This window comes from Anabrus simplex, chromosome 2 (genome assembly GCF_040414725.1).
Source record: "Anabrus simplex isolate iqAnaSimp1 chromosome 2, ASM4041472v1, whole genome shotgun sequence".
NCBI classification, from domain to species: domain Eukaryota; kingdom Metazoa; phylum Arthropoda; class Insecta; order Orthoptera; family Tettigoniidae; genus Anabrus; species Anabrus simplex.
Genome location: NC_090266.1, coordinates 609,487,179 through 609,506,260, shown reverse-complemented (window position 1 = coordinate 609,506,260; position 19,082 = coordinate 609,487,179). Strand labels below are relative to the sequence as shown.

The 19,082-nt window shown below is 38.4% G+C and overlaps 1 long non-coding RNA gene across 1 annotated transcript in view; it reads right to left on the bottom strand.

Annotated features, from left to right (window-relative positions):
* LOC136862951 (uncharacterized) overlaps positions 1 to 15,694 on the bottom strand; it is a 52,597-nt gene extending 36,903 nt beyond the window's left edge. Inside the window, exon 1 of the long non-coding RNA XR_010859100.2 lies at positions 15,501 to 15,694. This is a non-coding gene — a long non-coding RNA (uncharacterized lncRNA). The remainder of the gene's footprint in view (positions 1 to 15,500) is intronic.
* Between the last annotated feature and the right edge of the window lie 3,388 nt (positions 15,695 to 19,082).

The following is a 19,082-nucleotide window of genomic DNA, read 5'->3' as shown; positions in this document are numbered from 1 at the left end:
TCCCTCTTCTTTTCAACATTTACACAGAATAGGCAATAAAAGAAATCAAAGAGGAATTTGGAAAAGGAATAACAATCCAAGGAGAGGAAATCAAAACTCTGAGATTTGCCGATGATATTGTTATTTTATCGGGAAAGGAGTACAAGATGAAAATAAATAAATCCAAAACAAAGGTAATGGAGTGCAGTAGAATGAAGTCTGGTGATGGAGGAATTATTAGATTAGGCAATGAAGTCTTACAGGAAGTAGATGAATATTGTTACTTGGGTAGTAGCAGTGTTCTCTCCAGAAATTTTCATCAGCTGGGTGACAGGAATGAGTAGCCGGGCGGGGAATACTACGTAAAAATGAATATGATCAAATTTAAATTTATTCCCCTCAGGGCATTAACAGTAATATCAAATAGGTAAACATTAGCTGCAAATTTGGACTATTTTAGTGTTATTATCACGAAAAAGGCATACGAGTATTTTGAACTTCTAGTGTTCTACTGCTCGTTCATAATCATGTAACACTGGGGATTACTACTCGATTTCAGTGCAGTGCCAACGGGTTTGTGAAGTCCCGCGGAATCGAGTGCTCGTGAGCGATTCCACGCTAATCCAGACAACGCGCACAACACTACGTGATAGTCAAGCTAAGTATTTAAAATCCTATGTAACTGATGCAATTATGCTGTGAACAATTAAGATTTATGATTTGAATAAACATTTTTATATTATTTATATTTTAATTTGGAGGATCCATAACTCAAATACGTAGTAATTTTATGCAACTAGCACATATCTAGGTTACGTTAAATGGGCGGTCTGCAAAAACAGCACGGCGGTGCGCCCATTAAAAATGTCCTAGGGAAAACACTGGGTAGTAGAATAACCAATGATGGCAAGACATAATGCTGACTAGCACAAGCAAAGAAGGCCTTTCTTATAAATATAAATTTGTTCACTTCGAACATTGATATAGGACTTAGAAGAGCGTTTTTGAAGACTTATCAGGAGCGTGGCATTGTATGGAAGTGAAGCAGGCGATAACTACAGCAAACTCTCGATTTTCCGGGCTAATTACCGGAAAAAATTGCACAGATGACTGAAAACATGGATAATACGATATTATGCATTATAACGAACAGCGGAACTTGTAATAATACAGAACGTACAATACTGTTGAAAAATGTAATAATGTCAAATAATTAACACATTGAAAAAAACACTTTTATTAAAAAAGTAGGCCAATATAAAAATTCCATACAATGTCTATTGTTGGTAAAACACTTGAGGTACAAAATGTATACTAAACATCTCTTTTTGTACGCAGTTCAAAAAAATTACAGGAACATGTTTTGTAATGTCTGGTATGTGAACGTTAATTTGGTAGATGGGGTTCCAATGGTCGTACAGCATACCTTGAAACCTTAGCTACTCAGGGTATGTCAAATCGAAGTTATACTCCATCTGTAGGCGTAGCCGTGCACTAAAATGTCAGGTGACCCCTCAAAACAAAGTGAATAGCGGTGCATCCGTGTGTCATCAGGTACACAGACTACTGTGGCCATTTGAGCATGTTGTACGTAAACCAGCACATCCCACGAGACATCTTATCGCTGCGGGTACTTTTACAGTTCTCAGAGATGCTGAGGTGTTGGAATTTGATCCCACAGAATTTCTTTCACCTGCTGGTAAATGTACCAATACAGTACAAGGTTATCAGATTCAGATTCATTCTCTAAATACTCAAGAATCTTTCCCGTTGATCCTCCTTTTGCCCTCTTAGCTGCCTGCCATGTTGTGTGCACTTGTCACGTCGACTGCTATCATGGAAACATACTCCCGAATAAGCATTAAAACCATAGCAACAAGATCATTAAAGCACTGCAATTGTTCCTTGTTCACCTGTGACACCTTCCTCCCCCCCCCGAAAGTCAAGCCACGCTCGACCATTAACATACAAATGCTGGAGCTAGCCATCTGAGTGGGGAACAGCCACGTAAAAGGCGAAAAGACGTCAACACACACAAGTATGAAACGATGACCATTCCGAGATCTCGGGAAGGGCCCGATATAGTCTATGAACAGTCCATTGGTCGAGAAGCTTGCTCGGAAGACAAGAGACCTAGACGAGTATTCGGGGCGGGTTCACTGATGTTACAAGTCTTACAGGACTTGACACAGGTTAGGTCGTTACAAATAAAACATATTACCACACTTTACAAATAAAGTCTTCAATAAACATTTTCCACTTCCACTACATTGTTCACCTGTGACAGAGTCCAGTGAGTAGGTGGGCTGGAGACGAGGTAGGGGAAAGAAGACTGTGTACTACCTGAAAGTACTGTGTGTTTGTGATTTCTGTGGAAAGAGGATCGCCGTGTGTCAGAGGGAAGCCACTACCGTGAGTGTGAGGGTAAATGGACCTGTGTTAATATTTGCTGTTACTGTGTTAATTATTGGACTGTGTCTGGAATCAAACCAAGGAATTGTCATGTGTTGTGTAACCCCACAGCCCTGAGTTCAAATCCAGCAGTCTACACACAACTGTCATAGGAAGTGACTGACTTGGGGAAGTGAAAGTGAGGATTAGCTGCCCCCAGATAATTCCAACTGGTTGGAACTCCCTGGTGTGTGTACAGAAGAGAGGCTTGTAAATAGACAGCAATTAGTAAGTGTGGCCATTCATGGTTGATTAGAATTGTGTGTATATGTGTGTGTACATTGGGTTATCCGGAAATAATTTAGGGCCGACTGTATAAACATCATTGACTGGAGATCAGTTTTAATCTAAATTCAGAAAATGATCTAAGATCAGACCGGTGTCGTATTGTATAACACTGATCTGAGATCAACGAATCGAGGTTCAATTTTGATCCCAGATAATATGCGAGCGCTTGGCAACAGCGCAGAAACAGCCGAGTATTGCGAGTTGCGTTGAGCTGTGTGAATCTGTTTTCCTTCGTATTCTGTGTGCCGAAAGAAAGGAAGAAAGAAAGGAAAAAAATGACTGAAATGAAGCAGAAAAAGGACCGTTCTAATTTTTCCAAGGAGGAGAAGGATACCCTAGTTAAAATCGTACTGGGCGAGTTGGCCGTACAGTTAGGGGCGCGCAGCTGTGAGCTTGAATCCGGGAGGTAGTGGGTTCGAGCCCCACTGTCGGCAGCCCAGAAGATGGTTTTCCCTGGTTTCCCATTTTCACACCAAGCAAATGCTGGTGCTGTACCTTAATTAAGGCCACGGCTGCTTCCTTCCCACTCCTAGGCCTTTCCTATCCCATCGTCGGCATAAGACCTATCTATGTCGGTGCGACGTAAAGCCAATTCTAAAAAAAAACACTAGGTAACTTCACTCCTAGCCCCATACTGAGACAAGGGAATCGTCTTTACACAACCCCAAATGTTCTTTCTATTGGTGACCTGGTTGCTTTATGGGCTCGATTATAAGGTCGCTCTGCAGCTGTTTCGGTATGGAGTACTGGAGTCAGCAGGTAACGACTACACTGATAGCCATCGTCTCTGAAGGGTATGCCTTCTGGAATGTCTCCTGTTTCGAACTGAGCATGCACTCGTAAATTAATGAAGATATTACTATCGTGAGCAAATCCTAGCCATCTTGCTACAATATTTAGGGATCTAAGCCGAGCATCACAAATAACTTAAAACATTTAACAAAAACCACCCATGAGGATTTCTATAAACTTCTGCGTTATCACCCCCAGGAGATATTGTAGGTATGTGGGTACAATCTATAGTGCCTAGAACACCAGGGAAGTGGTGTACATCGAAAAAAATCACACATGATTTTCCTCACATCAATTTGTTTGGAGGGCATTTTGATAAACTCGTGTTTCAGTGCAGCAATATGATTAGATACACAATGAATGGCTCTGCAGACTGTCGCTGCATCTACATGCAGTAAATCACCAACGACTAACTGAAAACTTCCCGTGACAAAGAATCTCAACGTTAGTAATAACATGTGCATTGGAGACAAAGGTTTGTTTCTCTTGGTAGGTTTAACTAGAATATCACGCAACCTGAATTCTAGCTGTTCCACGGTATCTTTTCCCAAGCGATCCAACAGTTTAACCCTGACAGTAACACCATACGTTTTTCTGACGTGTTGTGCGAATGAATGCCATCTATTCCTCTTAAAGAGGGGAGAGTTATCCCCTCCACCACCTCTATTCCTTGTTCATTCCATCTGGTAACTTTAATGTAACTTTAAATAATAGGCTTTGAGTGACAAGTCTTCGAAACGTGTGGTGTAACTAAAGCGATATTTATAGACGTGTTACTGTCAGGGTTAAACTTCTTATCACTCAATTCTCTCATTGGATTTCCTCTTTCACAGAACACATGGGGAGCCCGACAAAATTAATCATTTTCATCATCAGAAGATATATCCGAGTGATCAGACATCTGTAAAATACGAACGAGTTATGATAATAACATAAGCAATTTATCGAGGTTATGTTATAGAATTATTACATTACACTGCAGTAAAAGAAGCGTAATATTGCCTATATACGGACAACACCTATAGCTAGCAATGTATGAGGTTAGACTTCAGTGTATTTTTTTTTTTACCATTTATCCTAACAACATAGGTAATATTTTATTAACAATCAGTTGTTTGATAGGAGAAATTTCTCCAGTCAAAGTTAATCTTAGTTCAGTGTGAATTGATCTCAGATTAACGTTTATACAACACAAATGTCCGAGTTTTGCGTAAACCGAGATCAATTTTGTTTCTGATCTAAGATCAAGCGGTTTATACAATCGGCCCTTAGAGTAATAAAACAGACACTGTTTTATTCATAACAAGCAATGATTCATGGTGATAGAAGTGATTAGCAGAGCAAATGATACAAAAGCAGAAAACTTTATATGGTAGGAAGAACAACTGAAACTTGGCTAGTTTATTATATTTGGAGGGACTGTTGGCTACTGGAATGAAATATTGCTACATCTGATGGGGAAAGAAGGAGATAAACAATACTGCTCTGAAGTCTGATGTTACTGTATAAGATTTCAATTGGAAGTAAAATGAAAGCAGTAGAATTAATCAAATGATGAAAACACCAGTTCTCTTGAAATGATGCACAATGATAAAGAAAACCGCTTTCAAATTTCTCCTTATAGTTGTTCTTAATGCTTCCTTTCACATTATGCTTTGGACTTGACTAAATAACTTGAATTAAAGGACTTTGAACAGCAACTTGACTTTATCTGCTACTGAATTTAGGCTCTAGGTTACAAACTGTAAGACCACTTGCAGTTGGAGAATGTTCAATGAAAGATCTGTTAAATTAAACACTGGTCCATGCCATCCTCCTTTGCACAGCTGAACGTTACTCGTTTACAAAACTTCTTGCTTAGTGGAATACAGAGGGACAGCTTTACTTTCTCAAACGAACAGCTGAAACCCTTCATATTGTTAGCCAGTATTTCCTAGAAGACCAAGAACTATTTTATTTGACCAACAGATACCGCCCTCTCAGCTTGAAAAAGTTATTTGGTATGAGGGGTTGTGAGTGGGATGAGCTCCTGAGTAAGTCAATATGGCCCAATTAAATTGAACATATTTAGCTGTCTGTTATAATGGCAGGCTACAGACAACATTTTAAAAAAAATAGTAGTATGATAGCTTCAATAACCAAGAATCTGAAGCCTTGGTTGAAAAATTGTTGAATAAACTCTTAATATTCTCAAAAAATAAAACTCAATTTGAAGAGTTCAGATGCCAAAATTTTACAACCATCTGAACTCATAGACTGAGAAAGCAATGTAAATGTGCACTGATTAACAGTAGCAAATATACATATTTTAAAAGTTATAATGTGCAAGATCAAAAGACCACCATGTGACATACAATACAGCTTTTGGCTGCATGTAAAATATTTCAGCCATTAACTGTGCATTTTCCATAATTCTTAAAACTTCAAACATGATTTTAAGTCTAACATTCATGTGTACCCATGTTTTATTATACACTTGCTAATCAATTTCAGAAACAAGAAGTAGAACGTGGCCATTTCTATTTCGACCTAACTACTTTTGATTCAATACTCTCCAAATAAGGCAGGTGTTTTTTTAATTTTTTTTATTTACAATTTTCCATGTTTATTACCAACTATTTCAAAATGAATAGAAATATTCCTGTAACATCCCAATCTATTAGAGTGAACCAATTCAGTAGCATTATACTTCACTTTCACATGCTCAAATTCAAGCACATCACATCATTCAATTTATCCTTTTGCCTCTATGAATCTAAAAGGACAAAAATGTTTCAAAAACTTTGTAATTCTATTTCCATTACCAACAGAAAGACAGAGTGATAACAGATAAATGCAGTGCATTGCAATCCAATGTACAACTAATCATTCTGGAAGGATGAAATCCAAATAGCTAAATTATCCCAAGTATAGTTCTTTTTCTCTTTAGGGATACAGTGTATTTCTTATACATCAAATGGCCATCAGCGCCAACTTAATTTCGACAGACTAATAATTCTTTGAAAATATCGTAGAAGCTATTTATTTAGTTCTTCTGGGTTCAACCATGTTGTTGTTTTCAGTACATTTCATACAGTTTCAAATATATCGTAGTATTCTTTGTCAAGGCGACAAATACGAATGCCTGGAAGACTAATTATCTTGGATCAAGTAGGGGCATTTCAATCGCCTTAACAAAGAATACTGCAATGTATTTGACACTGGCAAACTGTATGAAATGTACAGAAAAAACACGGTACAACCCGGAAGAAGAATTAAATAACTCTACATTCCGTGGAAACTTCAAATCTACCTAGAAGCTGTTAATCTGAATAAAATTCAAAATATTAATATACTCTCCAACATTAGTTCCCTAAAATGATTAAATTCTTACCCTGAAACTGCAGTATCCAGCTTTCTTTTACAATAGAACTCAAAATATTTTGAACTCTGGATTCAACTTTACGATTGCAAATTTATCATACCAATATAAATGATCTGTTATTGGACATTATAAATTTTCCAGCTAACTATAATGTCCAATAATGGACCATTTATATAGGTACTATAAATTTACTCATTCGGGATAAATATTTCAGGTTCCCTATGGGAATTAACATCATGCAAATTTATCACCAATACTGTGGTCAAACTAATACTTCATTTATTTATCAAGACCTTCACATAACTTTCATGAAATTACTTTTCATGTTACCAGATAGACAGTAACCTGTTATATGAAAAATGCCTTCTATCCTACAGACAGACGACCTGCTCTTACCAAATGTCATGATTATATGAGCAGGTTCAACCACAGGTTACAATGAACATCTTCCTTACTTCAGAATGCTTGCTGCAATAGGCAAGGTTAACATTATACCTGCCAATGTGTATACTTTGAAGTATCTGCCCCCACCCTAAAGGTGCAAAATTTATGAAAAAGATTTAACATCAAATACACTTTGTATTGCTTTATGGTTTATTATACTACTGGTAAGTTTCTTATTTTCAAATATGACTGATCAGATAATTTTATGCTGCTTCTGAGATATGTACATTTTACCTCCTTTTATAAGACTGTTCTACAAATATTCCAAGTTTCTTTATTTTCAATAATAAAACTGGGCCAGAGATAAATGAATCCAAACACTGAAACAGGTTCCAAGAAAATTAAAAGTACAAATAAATTGACTTTGGTTTCAAACCTTGTATATTTTTTTTTTCTTTCAGGTTATAGAGCATATAATATCCAAATAAGTCACTGGATTTACAGACCAAACCTCATAACAGCACCTATTACAAAGCATTAAAAATGTATTTTTTTCAACCGTTTGTACACTAACTTATTTTATTCTGCAGGCAAAACCTGTACATACAAAATCCTGTGAAAGCATACACGGTCAATGCTGAGGGACCAGATCCGGCCCCTAGCGTGATTCCCGCCAGCGTGCATGACCCGGATCCGGCCTGTGTTGCCATGCCATTCCTAAGCAGTCAGTGTGAGCTCAGCTCTTGAGGAAGAGAGACCGTATGTCACACGCACCTTGAGTAGTAGTAACGTGATATATTTTTGCCCGTTTTTCTTCACTAACATCTTTTGGTGATTTTTTATGATTGTGGCAGTAGTGGGCATATATGTTATAACTTTGAATTATATTTAAATTGTTTTTATCGTGAGTGTGTGATGGCTCATTGTCGTGTTGATATGTCCGACAGTGATAATGAGTTTACGAGTGAAGTGTTGATTCTGAAATGTTAAGTTCGGACGAACCTGAACTCAACTCAACCTGTTCAAATCGAACATTTGGCTTGAAGAATATACCATTCAGGAAAGAAAACAAACTGCTAGATCTGTGCATTAGATCTGTTTTGTGGGCCAGACACAAAGGAGAAATCGTGCATTACGAGATGGAAGGATGTCGATGTCAATGAACTAAGGACATTTTTGGGTTTTTGATTCACATAGAAACATTGCGAATGAGCAGACTCTAAGATTATTGGAAAACTCACAGGTTTTTCAACATTCCTGCGTTTCAACAGTATAAGGGCAGGGATCGTTTTCTACTTATATTACGATGCCTACACTTTTCCCTGGCTAGACCTATCAATGATGTCAAACCCCAGTCATTAGACAAGCTGGAAGAGGTGAAACAAATTATTGATTTTTTCAGCAATAAAATGTTTAGCATTTATTACCCTTCGCAGGAGCTATCCATTGATGAAGCTATTGTACTTTGGCAGGGTCGCTTGATTTTCAAGCAGTATATAAAGGGGAAACGGCATAAGTATGGCATTAAACTTTATGTTCTAAATGAACCTGAGGGCCTCACTTTCAAATTGATTGTGTATGCAGGAGCGAACGACCAGTTGTCTAGGAAAGGACACTACAAAAGTCGTCATGCATCTTTTGGAGCAACTTATGAATAAATGCCATGCCATGTTCATGGCCAATTATTTTAATAGTTTTGACCTAGCGTCTAAGCGCTGTCAGAAAATACATACAATACAGAAACACTCCGAGCTGACTGGAAGCACAACCCTCCAACGGTGAATACGGCAATACTGCCTATGGTGGAACCATCGCTCAGTACGCTGAGGGAATTATGGTGGGCAAAAGGAGGGACAAGCGAGTGGTACAATACATTTCCTCGCAATTTGAGAACACAATGGTCACTCTCACAAATAAAAGGGGCTGAGGAAAAAAAAAACCTTTGCCAATAGTGCAATATAATGTACACATAAAAGGGACTGATCGGGGTAACCAACTCAAGGCGTACTATTCTTTCGAATGGAAGACCCTTCGCTGGTACAAAAAAACTTTTGTTCACATCATTCAATTGATGATCATCAATGCTTTCTACTTATACAACATGCACAATACCAGGCTTGGAAATCCAAAAATGGTTTTATACGACTTTCACCTACAAATAGTGGAAACACATCTGCCACCCCGTCAAACAGGGCTAGTCCGCACTCCTCTAAGAAAGAACTTACATCGGCTGGTGAAAAATGATGAGCGGGACTCCAAAGGAGGAGCCAAATGGAAAAAGTGCAGGGTCTGCTATAAAGCAGGAAGTAAAAAAAAAAATAAAAAAAAAAAAATCAACATTTGTCTGTTCTGGCTGTCCAGATTTGTCTGGGCTTTGCCCGGTTGGTTGCTTTGACAAGTACCACAAAGACATGTAAGTGGACCAAACAGTGGATGGTGGGCGGAGCTGTAAATGATTGTACATAGTGAAAAAATAACATTAATAAAGTTAAATGTGGTTCTTACAGTTTTCCAATTTATAACATGTCATAAACAGTAATTATCGTAATATCTTTCATTATAACTTAAGATTTTCAACAAAATAGTGATCAGTGGTGCAGCGCATGGTGCCAAGGGGGCGAATCCAACCCACAGACTTAGATGTCTTCAGAAATGTTAATTTACGCATGTATAGGCACATGTTTGGATTTTTTACAACATTTGGTAAGTTTTATATCATTTCTTTTCATTTTCAGTTTTTTGGGGGTAGGAAAGTGCAATTTACATAGCAGTGAACGTGTTAAGCAAGACCGTCAATTGCAGTAAACTAGTATGTCATGGTAAGGTGGCATTCAGTGATACCAGATTGCTGCAAAAGTGATGATTATTGCAATATTTTTACATGATTATCAGATGTTAAATATGCTACACTTCAATAGATGCTTGAAGTTCATTTACTGATAATTATCCTTAAAAAATTGTAACAGTCATTTTATAAAAATTTTACTCTTCATTGCAGGCATTCTGCACATAGATTTTCTATGGTTTCCCATTTTCACATCAGGCAAATGCTGGGGCTGTACCTTAAGGCCACAGCCGCTTCCTTCCCAGTCCTAGCCCTTTCCTGTCCCATCGTCGCGATAAGACCTATCTGTGTCGGTGCGACGTAAAGCCAATAGCACATAGATCATTTATGAAATTTACAGAAAGTGATAAGCTGAATTTGCGGACTTCGTTCCAGGCTTTCCTTCACTCGAGCAATGTTTTCTGGTGTTCGAACTCTTTTTTGATAAATACGTTTTTTTTATTTGTTACAGAGCGCGTTTCACGCTATTTTGCCACTAAGTTTTGCATTGCAGACTTTGCTGGAGGTTTTGCCAAAACTCTTCCAGTCTTAAAAATATAGTTCGGCACAGGTTTTCCACGAATTGTGCTTCGCATAACACTCGACAATGAACTCTCATGTTGTTTTATCGTTAGCACCATTTTAGGTTGCAGTCAACTGGTCACTGAACATGTCTACTCCTCTCACTCACTCATAATGACACAGTGGCATACTCGAGAGATGCACACGTGCAAATCTGTGACAGCAACCAATCGGTGCATAAAAGTAATAATAATAATGTTATTTGTTTTACGTCCCACTAACTACTTTTTAGGTCTTCGGAGACGCCGAGGTGCCGGAATTTAGTCCCGCAGGAGTTCTTTTACGTGCCAGTAAATCTACCGACACGGGGCTGTCGTATTTGAGCACCTTCAAATACCACCGGACTGAGCCAGGATTGAACCTGCCAAGTTGGGGTTAGAAGGCCAGCGCCTTAACCGTCTGAGCCACTCAGCCCGGCGTGCATAAAAGTCACGGGCTCCAGGGTCAATTCCGAGTCAGCCTTTTAAATATTTCCCAGCCCAGTTTTATTTTGTCCACGATGTATAATCTGTGATATGAGTAAGTGGTTAAGCTTATTGTTTGGAACTGCCTTTGTATAGAGCATTATCATCTCACATTTGTTGTCAAAACTGGAGTAATATTGCTTTGTAATAATGTTCAGAGCTTTGATGATATCAGTCATATGTTCTCCAAGCATGCTGATTCTTTAGCATATCTTAACATTTTTACATCAGATATATTGCCATTTCTGTTTGTGTCATCGGTCCATAGACCAGTATGATGAAGCTCTCTATGCCACGCTAACCTGTTCTAACCATTTCATTTCTATTCTACTGTACATCTCCTCTAATCTGTTCATTATATTCACACCTTGGTCTACCCCTGCCGTTCTTACTACCTACATTCGAACCCCACTGTCGCAGCCTTGGAGATGGTTTTCTGTCATTTCTGATTTTCACACAAGGCTGTACCTTAATTAAGGCCACGGCTCCTTCCTCCCCACTCCTAGCCCTTTCCTATCATAAGATATATATGTCATGATGATTGATCCGTATTGAACTGTGATCACAATAATAGTTAAATATTTTAGTTGTAGGGTCCACCTTTTCAATACAAAGTTGTGCAATATGTCACATTACATCTCCCTTTGGGACTAGTTTAAACCTAACTGTGGGCCATCATCAGCCATAACACAAATCACACAATTACATCGAACAAACCAAAACAATGTACAGACACAATGTCAATAAAATAAACTGTGTGTAACCCATGGGAATTAATATTAAGACTGGTTACTTGAATGCATTCTGTTAAAAGTTCAAGTGATTCAAGACAAGTGTACTGACAATAACATTAAAAATGATGAAACCATGTACATCAAGGCAAGGCTCTCGAATGTGATACACTCCGTTAAAAAGTTGCTTCCAGATAAGCCAACAACTAGCTCTGCTCCACACGTTAAAATGTTCTTAAAATGCTGATTAAGATTAACACGCAGAAGTTGAACTAAGGCTGACACCTTGTAAGCGTTTCATTCTGTTAAAAAAATTCATCTGAGCCGGCGTCAAGTAGTATTCATAAAGACATTAAAAAATAATTAAACTGTGTAGATAAATACGTAATCGATGCACATGAGTGCGATGCATGCCGTTAAAAAGGTTGCTTCTGTTTAAAGGCTCTTGAATGCTGATGATTGTTGCACATAATGGTCTAAATAATTTGGTAGTTTCTAGAAGGTAGTAGGATTTCACAGTTCAATGCGGACCATGAGGTAGACCTTGTTCAACTTCTATGTATTAATATTAATCACCATTTTAAGAACACTTATTTGTAAGTAACTTTTAACGCACATTCTAGAGCCTTGCCTTGTTGCATACATGTTATGTACACGGTTTCACCATTTTTAACATTGTCACTACACTTGTCTTGAATCGCTTGAACTTTTAACAGAATGCATTCAAGTAACCAGTCTTAATTTCAATTCCCATGGGTTACACACAGTATATTTTATTGACATTGTGTCTGTACATTTTTTGGTTTATTCGATACAGGGCCTAATTGTGCGATTTGTGTTATGGCCGATGATGGCCTACAGTTAGGTTGAAACTAGTCCCAAAGGGAGATGTAATGTGACATATTGCACAACTTTGTACTGAAAAGGTGCACCCTATAAATAAAATATCTATATATTATTGTAGCCTTTTCCTATCCCATCATCACCATAAGACCTATCTCGGTCGGTGCAACATAAAGCAAATTGAAAAAAAAAAAATTACCACCTATACTTCCCTCAAAAACTAATTGAACAAATCCTGGAGGTCTTAAGATGCATCATTATCTAAGTCTTCTTCAAATTTTGCCAAATCATTCCCCCCTCTCACCAATTTGATTTTATATCTTTTCATTCATGATTTGATCTATCCATCTCAGCTTCAGCATTCTTCTGTAACACGATATTCAAAAAGCTTCTATTCTCTTTCTTTCTGAGCAGTTATCGTCCATAATTCACTTCCGTACAATGCAACGCTTCAGACGAAAGTCTTCAAAACCATCTTTCCAATTCTTTTTTATTTTTATAATTTGCTTTATTCCATACCGACATATATAGGTCTTATAGCGACAATGGGCTGAAAAAGGGTTGGAGTGGGTAGGAAGCGGCTGTGGCCTTAATTAAGGTACAGTTCCAGCATTTGCATGGTGTGAAAATGGGAAACCATGCAAAATGATGTCAGGGCTGCCGATAGTTGGGTTTGAACCCACCATCTCCCGAATGCAAACCAACGGCAATGTGACCCAAACCATCAGCCACTTGCTTAGTAAAATGCCCTTACAGGATACAGTATTTGACGGTGGTTAAAACGTGCTTTTTAAACTACACAGGATCATTTTCCTCAATGATGTGCAACAATACCAGTAGCAGATAGGAGAGATCCACTCTTTATGCTTGCCAGGGACACATGAATCCACCCACATAAGTATTTTTACTTAGGCTATATAGAAAATTTTGAAAAAGGCCAATCTGTGAAATGTGACTATATTCTGTGTTTGTATTGGCTGAAGAGCAGTTTGTTAGCCTCCAATAGAGCTTGCATCCATGTGTGGCACATGGCTGCCACATTCTGTGAAACGCATAAAAATATTGAAAATAAATCTGCGAAGTTTGAAAATCATGGCAGGTGCAGGATGCAACTTCAGTACCCGCAATAATACATTAAGTACACAACCAACAAAATTCACAGACTTTTAGTCACAATTAAGCGATGGAATCGTACAGTTTGTGGCAAATATCTGGAAGGGCAGGGAAGTAAATTCATTTTCATGTCCCAGAAACGTGCCTGCAAGTTTATGCGCTAGGGCAAGAGGGTACAATTTTGTAAGGTAAACTTACTCCATAAATATTATTTGTTTCGTAGCCTACAGGTTACTGGGAAATACATCCCCATCAAATTTCTACCAGCAGCGAGCACCTGTTCAACTGAGGTTTAATCCACTGTCAAACATAGTATTTGCCGATCTCGCGTTCACATCACTAGCCAATATTGTCGCAGGGGATACTAGAGGCCTGTGAGCCACTTCACAACTCTAAACTGGGGCCTTATGCCCACAGACGGGTCCAGACCAATAGCCCAACTTATTCAGACTAATGGCCTTGTCGCTACATGCACTTAAGTTGGGTACTTTGCTTAACATGTTATGACCGTGCGAGTCAGACCATGTCAGATACCTAACCTCTCTTTAGCACTCCAGCTAGTAAAGGTCCACCCTAACCTTAATTAGAAAATAGTTTTTTGCTATTTTGCTTCACGTCGCACCGACACAGATAGGTCTTATGGCGACGATGGGATAGGAAAGGCCTAGGAGTTGGAAGGAAGCGGCCGTGGCCTTAATTAAGGTAAAGCCTGGTGTGAAAATAGGAAACCACGGAAAACCATCTTCAGGGCTGCCGACAGTGGGGCTCGAACCCACGATCTCCTGGATGCAAGCTCACAGCAGCGCGCCTCTACGCGCACGGCCAACTCGCCCGGTAAATAGAAAATAGGACTTAGCTTGAAATTTGTATAAAGGTAATGATGACATATATTAAAAATACCGTAATAGTACCGTGCGTCAATACTTTCTGCACATTTATGTAGAACACAACCCCCTCAAACAAAAACAAAACATGAAATGTCGAAAAGACTCCTTCAAATAGCGGCAGATATATAGGAGACCGAAGATTTCATCAATTATTTATTGCACGAATAGCCGTAATCGTTAGAGTAGCCATAAGGGAAAGTATATTATTCGCCGTTTAATTCCTGAACATACGTGAAGGAATCATACACCCAGCCTCCGGAAGAAGAAAAAAAAAATTAAAAAATTAATCCCTACACTCTTTACACTCTTGTACACAAAGGCTAACCTCCGACACAAACATTCGCGAGGCTCTTTTCTGTGGTCGTGGAGCATACTGTAGGCAGGGCAGGCAAAACACTATTTTGTAGCTCTGAACTATCTTACGTGTTTGTCAAATGCCAATGCGCCAACCTGCGCCAATCTTCGCCAGCCTGTTCAGTGCAATGAAAGGTCGTTGGAGCAGCCGCCATGTTTATCTGTAACCTATATTTCAAGTAAAAATGTGTTACAGCAGTTGGTTACGTTATTACAAGAAAGAAATGAGGTTATAAAAGTGCATCACAAAATAACTCTATAAAAGAAAAGTAGAAACAACAGAATTCGAACGAAAATATATAAAATATTTCAAACTTCCTACAAAAATTCACAATAAGTTTGGGAACAAAAATTAAAGGCCGAACAAATGCAGCATATGCATTTGAAACAAATCCGGAACGCGCACGTGAAGACATCGTATCGGCATTCCGAACTTCTACGTACCTAAGTAAATGACAGCCGGGATAAATCCCCAGTGAAATAAGTATTTCGTAGCGCCTATTAACAAGGAAACTCGTTCCTTAGATCCAGGATTCAGTTTCACCATTCTGAACGATTCTGAAATTCAAGGCAACTTCGAAATTCGAAGCCTCAGAAAACCAATGTTAGCCGAATGATAAAAATAAGAACTATCAAAGAGTAACTTGATCCTCTTATACTGCATGTTCTATGCTTAGAGTATAGAAATAGATAGAGAGGGCGCTCCGTATGTTTGGTTTCTACCAAGGTCTGTCTAGGGAGGTCAAGTCACGAATGCTTCTTACGGAGCCGCCATATTGGGTCTTTAAGCGAGCGTAACCGATGGCAAGTGTATTGAATTTAGAGGATTTCGGTGCCGTACATTGAAATAAAAACAGAACATCAACTAATTTTCGTAAAGAATTTAATTGGGCATGTACTGTTCATGTATATATAACTTTATAACACTTAAATGATATTAATACATTCACACCTATTTGAATAGGAAGAGCCTGAAATTCAATTTTTTTTTTTTTTAAACAAGAATCAACAGGAAAGCTCATGTCCTACTCTTATACTTCCTTACAACTTGGTTTTACTGTGTTTCGTATTAATATCATCTGTCAAATAAGTAATCTTATTGACAGAAACATAGAAATCTGTACAGTACCTGTGTCATATACTGAACTTGAAGTACTATACTTAAAGTACCAAGAGACAGTTGTAATAAATTACCTTCAGCGTTTTCTTTATTAAGAAAGTAATTACCGATACTGCGTTTCTAAGGGGTTACCCCAGTGTGTTGACGAACACTGAATGCCTCTTGAGTTGAGTGCATTAAATGATGTATGGTAACTGTTGTTATCCATTCATGTGGTATTTCTTTGGGTTCTAAGGCAAAAATACTCTGCACATGTGCAACAAGAGTGATGTTCTTAGCTACTCCTAACTAGTTTATTGATAACCCATGCAGCTTATATACTACCAAGTGGTGGTGGTGACTGTTGTTTTAAGGGGAAGTACAACTGGGCAACCATCGTCTATAAACACTAATCAGAAGAAAACAAATGGAAGCGGTCCAACACTTCGGAAAATGAAGGTATCGGCAAAAGAAAGATGAAGGCCACAAAGTGCGTGGAAATGAAAAACTTCCTTGGCCTCGAATGCGCTAATGCCGTCGCGGTCGGAAAAGAACAAGTGTTGACCAGGGGAAGTCGGATGGGATAGAATAGGTGAGAGCCTAATACAAGTGAAAGCAATGTTACGACTCAGCTAAGGGCCTCGTAGTCACAACCCAAATTGATTTTACCCTGTGGGCGGGGGAAATAGAATAACAACCACGGTATCCCCTGCCCGTCATAAGAGGTGACTGAAAGGGGCGTCAGGAGCTTCTAACTAGGGAGCGTGGGTTGGCGACCACGGGGCTTTCAACTGAGTCCTAACGTTCATGCATATAATAATAATAATGGTTAAGAAAATTACAGCCATTGGTAGACACGATTCCTTAAGAAATAGAAATTCAGTCGCTATTAAGTTGAGTTAACCTAGGTTAGGCTATTTTAGGGATTATATTAGGATATTATGTTAGGCTACGGTACATTAAATTACAGTAGTTGGTTAGTGCGAGTGTTGTGATCTTTAAGTATTTGTCCAGCCAGATAATGTACTCCATAGAGCATTTAAGGTGAATGAAATATAGCTGTAAATAGTAACTACAGTACCGTAAAAGACTGCTATTAACAATTATTGTTGTAATGATGACAAGCTGGACACAAATTGTTGGTTTGAAGAGATAGGCCAGCGAAATTAACCAATTACGGTTAAAATTCCTGACTTTGCCGGGAATCGAACCCGGGACCGCTATGACCAAAAGGCATGCACGCTAATCATTTAGCCATGGAGCCGGACGCATGAAGAGGAAATTTTCATAAACTACAATACTACTATTAAACATTTCCTGTTACTTTCCTTGCTTGTTTTGAAAGACAGTTCCCTTTCTTTGGGAGGTTTCCTATCATATGTCAAAAACTTCGGTGGATTAGGGACGTTGAAAATTGTTGAGATGGAATTCCACTTGAGTAGTTTCCGTCCATCTGCCCTCTTTAGTTCAAATAGCGATTCTTCAAAATTATGCTAGAAGAAAATACATAATGAGACCTATAAATATAAAACATCGTTCATACAAACATATAGCTGTATTATTCAGGAGTAATACGAGTGTATAAGTTCACAAAACCGCGCACAAGACGGAATTATCTGTAGATTACCATTTGTCATGCCTACAGTTTTGTACCCACTGAGCTCTCCTTTGCTTAACTTTCGGGAAGCGAAACACTCTAATTCCGTCAGTTGTCTTATTTTGACAATTTGGAGCGGCACAGTATCTCATTTTCTTTCAAAATACAAGTAATAACTCACATCATTACATCGTGCACGCCCACATAACAACGATATTTGAGACCCAATATGGCCGCCACCGCAAATGATAGTGGTAGCGTGACCAGACCTCCCTAGAGAGACCTTGGTTTCTACCGGCCAAGCGTGGCACCAACATCAAGCTCTGAGCGATCAGCTGATGTAGGGCAAAACCGACTCCAATCCTCAGATCTTCATGCTACTCTCGATCGTTCAAAGATGGCGAAACGAGTAGCCGGAATAGTTGGATATCTGGGTTTGTTTTTGTTTGTTGTTACCGTATGTAGTCTGTGTAATTTAATGAAAGCTGACGATAAATGTTAGTTTCTTTGTAGAATATAAGTGTGCGAATGTATTTATGAGTCAGTGAACGCATACGATCTGTAATTATAAGCAGTAATGTAAGAATATGCTTGTTTTGATCGTGTTTTTACCCATTAAAGAACATGAGTGCACTAGGTGGAGAAGGTTTTAGTCTAACTATGGCAATGCCTCTCATACAACTATCCTTAAGTTTCCTACGGAATAGAACATTAAGATAGAAATAGATTAGGAATATACATCGTGATTTATTTGAAAGCCATGACAAAACTGTAGCATGCATACATCATTTTGAGAAAAAGTCTGAGGTTAGGGAAGCCATTTCTCTACTTCCAAACTATTCGTGTTCCTCGAAAAATATCAATTCAGATAGAATATAACTGATATAAGTTATTCCGTCAGTGTCTATGTGCTTCAAAGTGTCGAGTGATTTAGATGCAAGTTCATTTTACAATAATCTGCGCTTTGCCTGCGGAAATGTCTGGCTGGATCTTGGAGTATAACAAAACTTATAAGTGCGACAGTTGGAGCAATCTGTATCCAGTTACACAGAAGAAAAAGTTGATTAGAGGGATTAGCTGGGTCTGTAACGTAGGGTTTTACACTGCCATCACCTTCCGATTTATGTTGTAGTTATCTGTTATCAAGCAGACTGCGCCGAACTGAAGCTCGTGCATGTGGTTAAATATCAATGTTTAGTCAATAGAATTTTTGCACTCATGTCTTTTAATGGATAAAAATCTATTATATCTTTAGTGTCTGAACGTTTCATTACTAAGGTTACTATCATTGTGTGAAGTGCTGTTATGCCATATGTCAACATTATATTAA